Source organism: Hylobates moloch, unplaced genomic scaffold (genome assembly GCF_009828535.3).
Source record: "Hylobates moloch isolate HMO894 unplaced genomic scaffold, HMol_V3 SCAFFOLD_15, whole genome shotgun sequence".
NCBI lineage: Eukaryota > Metazoa > Chordata > Mammalia > Primates > Hylobatidae > Hylobates > Hylobates moloch.
Genome location: NW_026652290.1, coordinates 62,884,501 through 62,901,151, shown reverse-complemented (window position 1 = coordinate 62,901,151; position 16,651 = coordinate 62,884,501). Strand labels below are relative to the sequence as shown.

At 40.2% G+C, this 16,651-nt stretch overlaps 1 protein-coding gene and 1 pseudogene across 1 annotated transcript in view; both read left to right on the top strand.

Annotated features, from left to right (window-relative positions):
• The window catches only part of COMMD1 (copper metabolism domain containing 1), a 262,341-nt gene that overhangs the window by 92,744 nt on the left and 152,946 nt on the right, over window positions 1-16,651 (top strand).
• Window positions 7,184-7,330, top strand: LOC116484416 (U2 spliceosomal RNA; annotated as a pseudogene).

Below are 16,651 nucleotides of genomic sequence, written 5' to 3'. Positions count from 1 at the left end.
CAAAACAGTCTGATGGGACTCAGTTTATAGTGTGTATCCATTCTGTCACATGTAAATGATGTTGAAATTCCTGGAAAACAAGAATGAAGTGATGGAAGATCATCACTTGATATTGCTTATCTCTTTAGTTCTGTCTTAAAATATCTTTTGAAACCAGTATTTTTTTCTCGATTTCTTTCAATAGCCAACACAAACTTTGTTAAGAGAGATAAGAAAAAAGGAAAAATTAGAGAAAATATTATTCCAGGATGTCTTAGGGCTGTTAAAAACTACTGAAAAGGATTTACATTTTCAAAGAATCAGGGATGTAGTCTCCTTCCTCATAATTATGCAGAAGAATACGCAAATGGTAGTTAAAATGTTAAATGATCTAGGAATAATACAGCCAATGAGGTCTATGGTATAATATTGTTATCAAAAATATGGAAAATAGTATTTCTTTTTTTTCTTTTTTAAAATTTTATTATTATTATACTTTAAGTTTTAGGGTACATGAGCACAATGTGCAGGTTTGTTACATATGTCTGCACCCTTAATTTGTCATTACATTAGGTATGTCTCTAATCTGTCCCTCCCCTCCCGTGTGTGATGTTCCCCTTCTTGTGTCCATGTGTTATCATTGTTCAATTCCCACCTATGAGTGAGAACATGCGGTGTTTGGTTTTTTGTCCTTGCGATAATTTGCTGAGAATGATGGTTTCTAGTTTCATCCATGTCCCTACAAAGGACATGAACTCATCATTTTTTATGGCTGCATAGTATTCCATGGTGTATATATGCCACATTTTCTTAATCCAGTCTATCGTTTTTGGACATTTAGGTTGGTTCCAAGTGTTTGCTATTGTGAATAGTGCCACAATAAACATACATGTGCATGTGTCTTTATAGCAGCATGATTTATAATCCTTTGGGTATATACCCAGTAATGGGATGACTAGGTCAAATGGTATTTCTAGTTCCAGATCCCTGAGGAGTCGCCACACTGACTTCCACAATGGTTGAACTGGAAACTCCCATTTTTAAAACCATCAAATCTCGTGACACTTATTCACTGTCACCGCACGGGAAAGACCCGCCCCCATGAATCAGTTACATAATGCCAGGCATGGTGGTGCACGCTTGTAATCCCAGCTACTCGGAAGACTGAGGTGGAAGGATTGCTTGAGCCCAGGAGGACAAGGCTGTAGTGAGCCGTGATTGTGCCACTGCACTCCAGCTGGGTGAGAGAGCAAGATCCTGTCTCAAAAGAAAGAAAAAAGTGATGAATTACATCTTCATTTTTCATTCAAATTCTTTTTTTTTTCTTTAGTATCCTAGCCTAATTTTTTTATTTTTTTTTGGCTCTGAGCCCCTTGCTAATTTGCTAGGCTAGATTAGGCAAGCAGAAATCAGCACCCTGAATTACTTTCTACTCTTATCTTAAAGAAGTTTATGGTTCGCGAATGTATGTGAGAGAATTTTGTAAAGCAAGAAGTTGGTAGCTTTAAAGAATTCTGGACTTAATGTTGATCTGCAACATTTAGAATTTTTTATTCGAAATGTTATTGATACAGTATGAATGCTTGTTGGAATATGAATTCTACTTCAAGGTGTTAGATGATGTATTTGCGGAGATACATAGACCCTGCTCTCAAAGTTTAGACTCTGTTGGGTCAAACAGACTTTTTGGCATAATTTCATTTCATTGAGGTAAGTGCAGGGATAGAGATATTAGGGCATTTTTGGAAGAGAAAGGGGCACTTACCTTACTAGGAGAGGAGGGGTATTGGGGAAGCCATACTTGAACTGAGTCTTGAATGGTGAATAGAAATTAATCTGTTGAAGGTGATGATAGGACATTTCAGAACATTTAGAATAGCACGAACAGAAGCAGCATCATATTGGGATTGCTAGTTGGGGAATTACAAACAGGTTAGTGCTGTTTGAGTGTCAAGTGCGGGAGGCAGGAAGTTGTAAGACACTAAAAGATAAGCCAGGGCCTGTTGTGTTGAGTTTGAACTTCATGCTCAGTGATTCTCAAACATATCCAACCCAGTGTTTCATTTTTTATAGTAAATATTTTCTAATGGTCCTTTATGATCCTTAAAAGGAATTCTTACAATTCACATATAATAAAATTAACACATAATTTCTAATATGATGTCATAAATGTGATACAAAGGAAAAGTATAAGAAATCTGAAACAACATGATTTGAAATATATATATTAAAATATAAATGTTTAAGCATTATGTCATTAGAACATGTAATGAATTAATCAGATGCTTGTACCTATACATGGTATTGCTGTGAATGCACAGCAACAAATGCAGATATATAAAATGTATTGTATTGGTAGGTAAGATATTTTAAATGGTATTGTCACTGGTAATGAGATTTTTCAAAATACTTAACATCCTATTTGTAAAGTTCTAACCAAGTCAAAGTACAAGTTGTATTAATTGCATTCCTGGAAAACTTGGTGTTTATTAAAACCGTGAAAAAAATACTTTTTTATGTAAAACAAAATACTTAATTTTTAGGCTCAAGTAATTATAAACAAGTTTTTCCACACATTGTCAGATGGGACATTGCAAAGTCATGTGAGACACAGGTCTTTTTGTCCTGTGGGATGTTCGTGGTCAGGGGTCTGCAAACATCAGCCCACAGGTGGTCACACTGCCTGTATTTATATAGCCCATGAGCTGAGAATAGTTTTTACATTTTTAAAGAGTTGTACAAAAAAGGGAAGAATATGCAACAGATGGTTACAACTTTTACAGAAAGCTTGCCAACTCCTGTTTCTTGGGCATTGAAGGATGCCGAGCATCCCTAGCTCCTGCCCACTTAATGAGAACAGCACTCCCTCCAATCACTGTGAAACCAAATGTAGCCTCCACCATTTCTCAGGTGCCTTTGGGAGGGCAATACTACCTGATTGAGAACCACTGTTTTGGTTTATCAGTTTTCAAATTTTTATTCCTCTGTGACACATTTAACAGATAGTAATACATGCATAATATAGTTCTATGCAGAGTTCTTGTGTTTGTAATTTTCTTTTTTTCTTCCATTCAAGTAAACAATTAAAATGAGGGAGGTAATTGTTTAATATAAGGATACTTTGAAAACCCTCTGATTTATACTTATAAAAATCTTTACAAACATTAATACTTGTACTACTACTACGGCTCCACTATAGTATGAACAATTTACGTTATACCTCATAGGAGAGTGCTTGACACCATTCTGCTTGACCACCACTGAAGCAAATAATAGCCAGCCATGGGATAACTTTAAACAAGCAAGTGCCAGCATCCTATATTTATATTATAGATAGATCACTTTGATAGTGGTATAGAAGATAGACTTGAGGGAGTCCACCCTTAGTTTAGGTTCAAGATAGTGAGGGCTTCTACTAGCTAGTAGGGACAGACCAGAGGGGACATATTATTAGAGAATTATTTCAGATGTAACAATCAGTAGAACTTGACAATTGAAAGTTACAGGCATTTGTTTTTCTTTTTCTTTTCGAACTCATTTTACTGCCAGAGGCATTTGTTTTTAACCCTTTGTTGCCTGCCAGAATCACTTTGGAAGCTTTTTAATAATACCAGTGCCTAGGCTTTACTCCGTAATTCCTAGAAATCAGAATTTCTGGGATAATAGCTGGGCACTGATATTTTAAAATCGTACTTCAGGATTCTAATGTGCAGCCAGTGTTGGAAACCACTGATTCAAGACGTGGAAGAGAGAGAAGAATAAAGGATGAGTTCCAGGCTGTCAGCCTAGGCTGCCAGTAGATGGAAGTGGTGTGCTGTGAACAGTGTCTGTTTTATGGTGGCTATTCAAATATTTCTTAAGTGAAAATTGGTGACTTTGAACCCAAACCAAAATCAATTTCTCATTTAATTTTTGATTGTTCTCAATTTGGATGAATTGACCCTAGTTCAAGATATTATTGACTGGAACCCAACCAAAATAACTTTTGTCACGGATGAAATTATATCAGAATGGATATCTCTTGATATTATTTGAGAAGAAGAATGATACAAATTACCTGAGTTGTGACATAATATTGTGAAGCAAGGTGTCAGTGGAAATAATTTGACTTAATTATAGTATATTATACAAAATAATTCCTGTCTTTTCTTTTCTCTTTTCTTTTCTTTCTTCTTTCTTTCTTGGCGGAGTCTCACTGTGTCGCCCAGGCTGAAGTGCAGTGGCGCAATCTTGGCTCACTGCAACCTCTGCCTCCTGAGTTCAAGTGATTCTCCTGCATCAGCCTCTCGAGTAGGTGGGATTACAGGCACCTGCCACCACACCTGGCTGATTTTTGTATTGTTAGTGGAGATGGGGTTTCTCCATGTTGGTCAGGCTGGTCATGAACTCCTGACCTCAGATGACCTGCCCACCTCAGCCTCCCAAAGTGCTGGATTACAGGCGTGAGCCACCACGCCCAGCCTGTATTTGTATTGATTGGTATAGCCAGAGGTTTGGGATCCTGCTATCTGGTAAATAGGCAAATATTCAGTAAATGTTTATTGAATTGTAATGTGAAATATCTTTAATGTACCAGAAAGTTGTAATATTTACCATATAATTTTTTATATTAATGAAGAAATGAAAGACAGCTTATTTTTCTTTCAGCTCCAGTCTCACTTGCTCTACCTATGTTCTACCTGGTATTTTTACCTTTACATTCTTCTGTTCCCACTGCCACCACCCTCTTTTAGTCAGGACTCTTGGTTCCAAATTATAGGAATGCAGCTTAAATTGAATAGTTGATGGAATTTTGGGTTGTCTGTAGGAAGGATGCTGAGATAGCATTATAGAATTGCAGGAAGGCCTGCAGGAACCAGAGTCTTGGGAACTATAAAACAGGGATATCACCCCATTAAAATCCACTCTCATCTCTCCTTGGCTTCATTCTATTTTCTTGCAGACATGCTTTTGCCAAAAGGTCCAAGAAAATGCTGTCTGTAACCCCAGCCTCATGTCCTTCTTATACTATGACCCAAAAGGACAAGACCATTTCTCCTGCTCTAAATTGGGAAATTCATTTAGACCAGTCAGTGTGCCCAGAGAAAGGAGGATATTGTGATCTGTCTGGTTTGGAGCTTATGCCAGTCCCCATGGCCACTAAGATAGGGGCATAGCGAAGAAGAGGCAAGGGGAAGCTTACCCTGGGTACTAACTTATTTACTGCTGCTGTCCTCTCCTAGGCTCCATTGCCCTAGCCCTCTGAAAATTTTTCACTTTAGTCCAACTACTTACTGTTATCAGATTCAGCTTAAAAAAATTTTTTTTAATTAAAAACATTTTTAAAAGAGAGACAGGGTTTTGCTGTGTTTTCCAGGCTGGTCTCAACCTCCAGGGCTTGAACAATCCTCTTGCCTCAGCCTCTGGAGTAGCTGGGACTGCAGGTATGTGACACCACACTGGCAAGATTCAGCGTTCTAAACCACACGTTGCATCATGATTTCCCAGTTACCTAGCCTTTAGTGGCCCCTCATTGCATATATATAACAATATCTAAACTTGATGTACTTTAGTCTGGCTCCAGACTGCCTTCACAATCTTATCTCTCAGTTTTTCATATTCACTGTTAAACTGAGCTAGTTGGCCTCCTAAGTTCTGATAACACTTACATATTCCTCACTCATCTAAACCTCAAGTAAACAATTTGTGGTAATACTCTTCAAATCACTGTTTGATGTCTCAGGATCTCTGAAGGCCAGCAACTGAAGCATTGTAGCTACTCGTTGGGGACTGGCATCTCTATCATTGTTGGCAGAATGTACCAGTTTACGTTTTTTTCATTGGTAGTGATACCGAGTCTACTTCTCTATGTAGTCACTTGTGACAACTAATCAGAGGGAAACCTGGCTTAACTGTTGAGGCTTTGGCCCTGCACTTATCTCATGGTGCTTTCAGAAAAATCAGTTGACTGCTTGAAGCTTCAGTTTCCTTTTCTGTAAGTTGAGAGTGAAGAGCACTATAATACTGTCGTCTATCTCATTGCCTTTGAAAATTGATTATGAGGGTCAAGTGCAGTAATACAGACATACCTCAGAAATACCTTGGGTTTGGTTCCAGGTGGCCACAATAAAGTGAATAATGCAATTAAGCGAGTCACATGAATTTTTTAGTTTCCTAGTGCATTAAAGTTGTGTTTATACTATACCATACCGTATCATACTACACTATATTGTAAGAGCACTGTGTCTTTAAAAGCAGTATACATACTTTAATTAAGGGATACTTTATTACTATTCAAGAGGCTGAAGTGAGAGGATTACTTGAGCCCAGGAGTTTGAGGCTACAGTGAGCTATGATTGTGCCCCTGCACTCCAGCCTGGGTAACAGAGACCCCATCTCCCAAAAAAAACCTAAAAACTTTATTGCTAAAAAATGCTAATGATTACCTGAGCCTTGATCTAGTCATATTCTTTTTGCTGGTGGAGGGTCTTGCCTTGATGTCTTGTTTTTGTTTTCTAAATATGTGTGTGTGTGTGTGTGTGTGTGTGTGTGTGTGTGTGTCAGAAGTGGGATTTTAATTGCCTTGATGTCAGTGGCTGCTTACTGATCAGAGTGGTGATTGCTGAAAGTTGGGGTGGCTGTGGCAATTTCTTAAATAACACAACAATGAGGTTGTTGTATCCGTGGACTCTCCCTGTCATGAAAGATTTCTCTGTAGCATGTGATGCTGTTTGATACCATTTTACCCACAGTAGAACCTCTTTCCAAATTGGAGTCAGTTCTCTCCAACCCTGCTGCTGCTTTATCAGCTAAGTTTCTGTAATGTTCTAAGTTCTTTGTTGTCACTTCAACAATGTTCACAACATCTTTGCTAGGACTAGATACCAAGAAACCACTTTGTTTACTCCTTCATAAGGAGTAACTTCTTATCCATTCAAGTTTGATCATAAGATTGCAGCAATTCAATCACATCTTCAGATTTCACTTCTAATTCTTGATCTCTTGCTGTTTTCACCACATATGCAGTTACTTCCTCCACTGAAGTCTTGGACTCCTCAAAGTCATCCATGAAGGATGGAATCAACTTCTTCCAAACTCCCGTTAATGTGGATATTTTGACATTCTTCTATGAATCGTGGATGTTCTTAATGGCATCTAGAATGGTGAATCCTTTCCTGAAGGTTTTCAGTTTATTCTGCCTGGATCCATTAGAGTAATCATTGTCATCGCTTCTCGGCCTTTTGGCTAAGATCAAGTGTAGAGTAATCATTGTCTATGGCAGCTATAGCCTTACAAAATGTATTTCTTTCTTTCTTTTTTTTTTTTCTTTTTAGACAGGGTCTTGCTGTGTCACCCAGGCAGGAGTGCAATGGTGCCATCTTGGCTTATGCAGCCTTGATCCCCTGTGTTCACAGTGATCCTCCCACCTCAGCCTCCTAAGTAGCTGGGACCACAGATACATACTACCCTACCTGGCTAATTTTTTTGTATTTTTTGTAAAAACATGGTCTTGCCATGTTGCCCAGAATGGTCTTGAACTCCCAGGCTCAAGCAATCTGCCCACCTCGGCCTCCCAAGTGCTGAGATTATAGGCTTGAGCCACTATGCCTAGTCACAAAATGTATTTCTTAAAAAAAAAAAAGACTTGACAGTCAAAATTACTTCTTGATCCATGGACTGCAGAATGAATGCTGTGTTAGCAGTCATGAAAATAACATCTCCTTGTACGTCTCCATCAGCGCTCTTGAGTGACTACGTGCATTGTTAGTAGTAATATTTTGAAAGGAATCTTTTTTCTGAGCAGTAGATTTCCGTAAAATATTAAGCGCACTGTGAATATTTTAAATTCAGCAAGCCATGCTGTAAACAGATATGCTGTTTAGGCTTTGTTGTTCTGTTTATAGAGCACGGGCAGAGTAGATTTAACATCATTCTTAAGGGCCCTAGAGTTTTCTGAATGGTAGATGAGCATTGGCTTCAACTTCAAGTCACCAGCTGCATTAGCCCCTAACAAGAGAGTCAGCCTGTCCTTTGAAGCTAGGCATTGACTTCTCTCTAGCTGTGAAAGTCCTATTTTATGAGAACTCACAAACAAAAAATAAAGTCCTAGATGGTATATTTTTCCAATACATGGCTGTTTCATCTATATTGAAAATCTTTTGTTTAGTGTAACCACCTTCATCAAATAGCTAGATCTTCTGGATAACTCGCTGCAGCTCCTACATCAGCACTTGCTGCTTGGTTTTAGGGTACATGTGCACAATGTGCAGGTTTGTTACATATGTATCCATGTGCCATGTTGATTTCCTGCACCCATTAACTCGTCATTTAGCATTAGGTGTATCTCCTAATGCTGTCCCTCCCCCCTCCCCCCACCCCACAACAGTCCCCGGAGTGTGATGTTCCCCTTCCTGTGTCCATGAGTTCTCATTGTTCAATTCCCACCTATGAGTGAGAACATGCGGTGTTTGGTTTTTTGTCCTTGCGATAGTTTACTGAGAATGATGTTTTCCAGTTTCATCCATGTCCCTACAAAGGACACGAACTCATCATTTTTTATGGCTGCATAGTATTCCATGGTGTATATGTGCCACATTTTCTTAATCCAGTCTATTGTTGTTGGACATTTGGGTTGGTTCCAACTCTTTGCTATTGTGAATAGTGCTGCAATAAACATACGTGTGCATGTGTCTTTATAGCAGCATGATTTATAGTCCTTTGGGTATATACCCAGTAATGGGATGGCTGGGTCAAATGGTATTTCTAGTTCGAGATCCCTGAGGAATCGCCACACTGACTTCCACAATGGTTGAACTAGTTTACAGTCCCACCAACAGTGTAAAAGTGTTCCTATTTCTCCACATCCTCTCCAGCACCTATTGTTTCCTGATTTTTTAATGATGGCCATTCTAACTGGTGTGAGATGGTATCGCACTGTGGTTTTGATTTGCATTTCTCTGATGGCCAGTGATGATGAGCATTTCTTCATGTGTTTTTTGGCTGCATAAATGTCTTCTTTTGAGAAGTGTCTGTTCATGTCCTCTGCCCACTTTTTGATGGGGTTGTTTGTTTTTTTCTTGTAAATGTGTTTGAGTTCATTGTAGATTCTGGATATTAGCCCTTTGTCAGATAAGTAGGTTGCAAAAATTTTCTCCCATTCTGTAGGTTGCCTGTTCACTCTGATGATAGTTTCTTTTGCTGTGCAGAAGCTCTTTAGTTTAATGAGATCCCATTTGTCGATTTTTGCTTTTGTTGCCATTGCTTTTGGTGTTTTAGACATGAAGTCCTTGCCCACGCCTATGTCCTGAATGGTATTGCCTAGGTTTTCTTGTAGGATTTTAATGGTTTTAGGTCTAACATATAAGTCTTTAATCCATCTTGAATTAATTTTTGTATAAGGTGTAAGGAAGGGATCCAGTTTCAGCTTTCTACATATGGCTAGCCAGTTTTCCCAGCACCATTTATTAAATAGGGAATCCTTTCCCCATTTCTTGTTTTTGTCAGGTTTGTCAAAGATCAGATAGTTGTAGCTATGCGGCGTCATTTCTGAGGGCTCTGTTCTGTTCCATTGATCTATGTCTCTGTTGTGGTACCAGTACCATGCTGTTTTGGTTACTGTAGCCTTGTAGTATAGTTTAAAGTCAGGTAGCGTGATGCCTCCAGCTTTGTTCTTTTGGCTTAGGATTGACTTGGTGATGCGGGCTCTTTTTTGGTTCCATATGAACTTTAAAGTAGTTTTTTCCAATTCTGTGAAGAAAGTCATTGGTAGCTTGATGGGGATGGCATTGAATCTATAAATGACCTTGGGCAGTATGGCCATTTTCATGATATTGATTCTTCCAACCCATGAGCATGGAATGTTCTTCCATTTGTTTGTATCCTCTTTTATTTCATTGAACAGTGGTCTGTAGTTTCTCCTTGAAGAGGTCCTTCACATCCCTTGTAAGTTGGATTCCTAGGTATTTTATTCTCTTTGAAGCAATTGTGAATGGGAGTTCACTCATGATTTGGCTCTCTGTTTGTCTGTTATTGGTGTACAAGAATGCTTGTGATTTTTGTACATTAATTTTGTATCCTGAGACTTTGCTGAAGTTGCTGATCAGCTTAAGGAGATTTTGGGCTGAGACAATGGGGTTTTCTAGATATACAATCATGTCATCTGCAAACAGGGACAATTTGACTTCCTCTTTTCCTAGTTGAATACCCTTTATTTCCTTCTCCTGCCTGATTGCTCTGGCCAGAACTTCCAGCACTATGTTGAATAGGAGCGGTGAGAGAGGGCATCCCTGTCTTGTGCCAGTTTTCAGAGGGAATGCTTCCAGTTTTTGCCCATTCAGTATGATATTGGCTGTGGGTTTGTCATAGATAGCTCTTATTATCTTGAGATACGTCCCATCAATACCTAATTTATTGAGAGTTTTTAGCATGAAGGGTTGTTGAATTTTGTCAAAGGCCTTTTCTGCATCTATTGAGATAATCATGTGGTTTTTGTCTTTGGTTCTGTTTATATGCTGGATTACATTTATTGATTTGCGTATGTTGAACCAGCCTTGCATCCCAGGGATGAAGCCCACTTGATCATGGTGGATAAGCTTTTTGATGTGCTGCTGGATTCGGTTTGCCAGTATTTTATTGAGGATTTTTGCATCAATGTTCATCAAGGATATTGGTCTGAAATTCTCTTTTTTGGTTATGTCTCTGCCAGGTTTTGGTATCAGGACGATGCTGGCTTCATAAAATGTGTTAGGGAGGATTCCCTCTTTTTCTATCGATTGGAATAGTTTCAGAAGGAATGGTACCAGTTCCTCCTTGTACCTCTGGTAGAATTCAGCTGTGAATCCGTCAGGTCCTGGACTCTTTTTGGTTGGTAAGCTATTGATTATTGCCACAATTTCAGAACCTGTTATTGGTCTATTCAGAGAATCAACTTCTTCCTGGTTTAGTCTTGGGAGGGTGTATTTGTCAAGGAATTTATCCATTTCTTCTAGATTTTCTAGTTTATTTGCATAGAGGTGTTTGTAGTATTCTCTGATGGTAGATTGTATTTCTGTGGGATCGGTGGTGATATCCCCTTTTTCGTTTTTTATTGCATCTATTTGATTCTTCTCTCTTTTCTTCTTTATTAGTCTTGCTAGCGGTCCATCAATTTTGTTGATCTTTTCAAAAAACCAGCTCCTGGATTCATTAATTTTTTGAAGGGTTTTTTGTGTCTCTATTTCCTTCAGTTCTGCTCTGATTTTAGTTATTTCTAGCCTTCTGCTAGCTTTTGAATGTGTTTGCTCTTGCTTTTCTAGTTCTTTTAATTGTGATGTTAGGGTGTCAATTTTGGATCTTTCCTGCTTTCTCTTGTGGGCATTTAGTGCTATAAATTTCCCTCTACACACTGCTTTGAATGTGTCCCAGAGATTCTGGTATGTTGTATCTTTGTTCTCGTTGGTTTCAAAGAACATCTTTATTTCTGCCTTCATTTCATTATGTACCCAATAGTCATTCAGGAGCAGGTTGTTCAGTTTCCATGTAGTTGAGCGGTTTTGAGTGAATTTCTTAATCCTGAGTTCTAGTTTGATTGCACTGTGGTCTGAGAGACAGTTTGTTATAATTTCTGTTCTTTTACATTTGCTGAGGAGAGCTTTACTTCCAACTATGTGGTCAATTTTGGAATAGGTGTGGTGTGGTGCTGAAAAAAATGTATATTCTGTTGACTTGGGGTGGAGAGTTCTGTAGATGTCTATTAGGTCCACTTTATGTAGAGCTGAGTTCAATTCCTGGATATCCTTGTTAACTTTCTGTCTCGTTGATCTGTCTAATGTTGACAGTGGGGTGTTAAAATCTCCCATTATTATTGTGTGGGAGTTTAAGTCCCTTTGTAGGTCACTGAGGACTTGCTTTATGAATCTGGGTGCTCCTGTGTTGGGTGCATATATATTTAGGATAGTTAGCTCTTCTTGTTGAATTGATCCCTTTACCATTATGTAATCGCCTTCTTTGTCTCTTTTGATCTTTGTTGGTTTAAAGTCTATTTTATCAGAGACTAGGATTGCAACCCCTGCCTTTTTTTGTTTTCCAGTTGCTTGATAGATCTTCCTCCATCCCTTTATTTTGAGTCTATGTGTGTCTCTGCACGTGAGATGGGTTTCCTGAATACAGCACACTGATGGGTCCTGACTCCTTATCCAGTTTGCCAGTCTGTGTCTTTTGATTGGAGCATTTAGCCCATTTACATTTAACGTTAATATTGTTATGTGTGAATCTGATCCTGTCATTATGATGTTAGTTGGTTATTTTGCTCGTTAGTTGCTATTGTTTCTTCCTAGCCTCGATGGTCTTTACAATTTGGCATGTTTTTGCAGTGGCTGGTACCGGTTGTTCCTTTCCATGTTTAGTGCTTCCTTCAGGAGCTCTTTTAGGGCAGGCCTGGTGGTGACAAAATCACTCAGCGTTTGCTTGTCTGTAAAGTATTTTATTTCTCCTTCACTTATGAAGCTTAGTTTGGCGGGATAGCAAATTCTGGGTTGAAAATTCTTTTCTTTAAGAATGTTGAATATCGGCCCCCACTCTCTTCTGGCTTGTAGAGTTTCTGCTGAGAGATCAGCTGTTAGTCTGATGGGCTTCCCTTTGTGGGTAACCCGACCTTTCTCTCTGGCTGCCCTTAACATTTTTTCCTTCATTTCAACTTTGGTGAATCTGACAATTATATGTCTTGGAGTTGCCCTTCTCGAGGAGTATCTTTGTGGCGTTCTCTGTATTTCCTGAATCTGAATGCTGGCCTGCCTTGCTAGATTGGGGAAGTTCTCCTGGATAATATCTTGCAGAGTGTTTTCCAACTTGGTTCCATTCTCCCCATCATTTTCAGGTACACCAATCAGACGTAGGTTTGGTCTTTTCACATAGTCCCAAATTTCTCGGAGGCTTTGTTCATTTCTTTTTATTCTTTTTTCTCTAAACTTCCCTTCTCTCTTCATTTCATTCATTTCATCTTCCATCAGCGATACCCTTTCTTCCAGTTGATCGCATCTGCTACTGAGGCTTCTGCAATCTTCGCGTAGTTCTCGAAACTTGGCTTTCAGCTCCATCAGCTCCTTTAAGCCCTTCTCTCCATTGGTTATTCTAGTTATCCATTCTTCTAATATTTTTTCAAAGTTTTTAACTTCTTTGCTATTGTTTTGAATTTCCTCTCGTAGCTCAGAGTAGTTTGATCATCTGAAGCCTTCTTCTCTCAACTCATCAAAGTCATCCTCCATCCAGCTTTGTTCCGTTGCTGGTGAGGAACTGCGTTCCTTTGGAGGAGGAGAGGTGCTCTGTTTTTTAGAGTTTCCAGTTTTTTTGTTCTGTTTTTTCCCCATCTTTGTGGTTTTATCTACTTTTGGTCTTTGATGATGGTGATGTACAGATGGGTTTTTTGGTGTGGATGTCCTTTCTGTTTGTTAGTTTTCCTTCTACCAGACAGGACCCTCAGCTGCAGGTCTGTTGGAGTTTACTAGAGGTCCACTCCAGACCCTGTTTGGCTGGGTGTCAGCAGCGGTGGCTGCAGAACAGCGGATTTTCGTGAGACCACAAATTCAGCTGTCTGATAGTTCGTCTGAAAGTTTTGTCTCAGAGGAGTACCCGGTTGAATGAGGTGTCAGTCTGTCCCTACTTGGGGGGGTGCCTCCCAGTTAGGCTGCTCAGGGGTGAGGGACCCACTTTAGGAGGCAGTCTGTCCGTTCTCAGATCTCCAGCTGCGTGCTGGGAGAACCACTACTCTCTTCAAAGCTGTCAGTCAGACAGGGACCTTTAAGTCTGTGGAGGTTCTTGCTGAGTTTTTGTTTGTCTGTGCCCTGCCCCCAGAGGTGGAGCCTATAGAGGCAGGCAGGCCTCCTTGAGCTGTGGTGGGCTCCACCCAGTTCGAGCTTCCTGGCTGCTTTGTTTACCTAAGCAAGCCTGGGCAATGGCGGGCGCCCCTCCCCCAGCCTCGCTGCCTCCTTGCAGCTTGATCTCAGACTGCTGTGCTAGCAATCAGCGAGACTCCGTGGGCACAGGACCCTCCGAGCCAGGTGCGGGACACAATCTCCTAGTGTGCCGTTTTCCAGGCCCGTTGGAAAAGCGTAGTATTGGGATGGGACTGACCCGATATTCCAGGTGCCGTCTGTTTCCCCTTTCTTTGACTAGGAAAGGGAACTCCCTGACCCCTTGCGCTTCCCGAGTGAGGTAATGCCTCGCCCTGCTTCGGCTCGCGCACAGTGCGCTTCACCGACTGTCCTGCACCCACTGTTAGGCACTCCCTAGTGAGATGAAACCGGTACCTCAAGCAGAAATGCAGAAATCATCCGTCTTCTGTGTCGCTGGGGCTGGGAGCTGGAGACCGGAGCTGTTCCTATTCGGCCATCTTGGCTCCACCCCTTGTTTTTGTTTTCTAAATGTGTGTGTGTCTGTGTGTGTGTGTGTGTGTGTGTGTCAGAAGTGGGATTTTAATTGCCTTGATGTCAGTGGCTGCTTACTGATCAGAGTGGTGATTGCTGAAAGTTGGGGTGGCTGTGGCAATTTCTTAAATAACACAACAGTGAGGTTGTTTCATCGGTGGACTCTCCCTTTCATGAAAGATTTCTCTGTAGCATGTGATGCTGTTTGATAGCATTTTACCTACAGTAGAACCTCTTTCCAAATTAGAGTCAGTTCTCTCCAACCCTGCTGCTGCTTTATCAACTAAGTTTCTGTAATGTTCTAAGTCCTTTGTTGTCACTTCAACAATGTTCACAACATCTTTACTAGGACTAGATACCAAGAAACCACTTTGTTTACTCCTCCATAAGGAGTAACTTCTTATCCATTCAAGTTTGATCATAAGATTGCAGCAATTCAATCACATCTTCAGATTTCACTTCTAATTCTTGTTCTCTTGCTGTTTTCACCACATATGCAGTTACTTCCTCCACTGAAGTCTTGGACTCCTCAAAGTCATCCATGAGGGATGGAACCAACTTCTTCCAAACTCCCGTTAATGTGGATATTTTGACATTCTTCTATGAATCGTGAATGTTCTTAATGGCATCTAGAATGGTGAATCCTTTCCTGAAGATTTTCAGTTTATTCTGCCTGGATCCATTGGAGTAATCACTGTCTATGGCAGCTATAGCCTTACCAAATGTATTTCTTTCTTTTTTTTTTTTTCTTTTTAGACAGGGTCTTGCTGTGTCACCCAGGCAGGAGTGCAATGGTGCCATCTTGGCTTATGCAGCCTTGATCCCCTGTGTTCACAGTCATCCTCCCACCCCAGCCTCCTACGTAGCTGGGACCACAGATACGTACTACCCTGCCTGGCTAATTTTTTTGTAAAAACGTGGTCTTACCATGTTGCCCAGAATGGTCTTGAACTCCCAGGCTCAAGCAATCTGCCCACCTCGGCCTCCCAAGTGCTGAGATTATAGGCTTGAGCCACTATGCCTGGTCACAAAATGTATTTCTTAAAAAAAAAAAAAAAAGACTTGACGGTCAAAATTACTTCTTGATCCATGGACTGCAGAATGAATGCCGTGTTAGCAGTCATGAAAATAACATCTCCTTGTACGTCTCCATCAGAGCTCTTGAGTGACTACGTGCATTGTTAGTGAGTAGTAATATTTTGAAAGGAATCTTTTTTCTGAGCAGTAGGTTTCCGTAAGATATTAAGCGCACTGTGAATATTTTAAATTCAGCTGAATATTTTAAATTCAGCAAGCCATGCTGTAAACAGATATGCTGTTTAAGCTTTGTTGTTCCGTTTATAGAGCACGGGCAGAGTAGATTTAACATCATTCTTAAGGGCCCTAGAGTTTTCTGAATGGTAGATGAGCATTGGCTTCAACTTCAAGTCACCAGCTGCATTAGCCCCTAACAAGAGAGTCAGCCTGTCCTTTGAAGCTAGGCATTGACTTCTCTCTAGCTGTGAAAGTCCTATTTTATGAGAACTCACAAACAACAAATAAAGTCCTAGATGGTATCTTTTTCCAATACATGGCTGTTTCATCTATATTGAAAATCTTTTGTTTAGTGTAACCACCTTCATCAAATAGCTAAATCTTCTGGATAACTCGCTGCAGCTCCTACATCAGCACTTGCTGCTTCATCTTGTGCTTTTGTGTTAATGGAGACAACTTTCTTTAAACCTCATGAACCAACCTTGCTTCAAACTTTTCTTCTATAAGCTTTCTCACCTCTCTCAACCTACATATAATTAAAGAAAGTTAGGGCCTTGCGCTCGATTAGGTTTTGGCTTGTGGGAATGTGGTGGCTGGTTTGATCTTTTGTCCAGACCACCAAAACCTTCTCCATATCAGCAATAAGGCTGTTGTGCCTTCTTTCTTTTCTTTTTTTTTTTTTTTTGAGACAGAGAGGCTGGAAGTGCAGTCGTACTATCTCAGCTCAGTGCAACCTCTGCCTCCTGGGTTCATGCATTTCTCCTGCCTCAGCCTCTCGAGTAGCTGGGATTACAGGCGTGCACAACTACACCCAGCTAATTTTTGTATTTTTAGTAGAGACAAGGTTTCACCATGTTGTCCAGGCTGGTCTCGAACTCCTGACCTCAAGTGATCTGCCCGATTCGGCCTCCCAAAGTGCTGGGATTACAGGCGTGAACCACTGCGCCTGGCTCTGTTTTGCTTTCTTGTCATTTGTGTGTGCACTGGAGTAGCACTTTTAATTTCTTTCAAGAACTTCTCCTTGGCATTCACAACTTGGC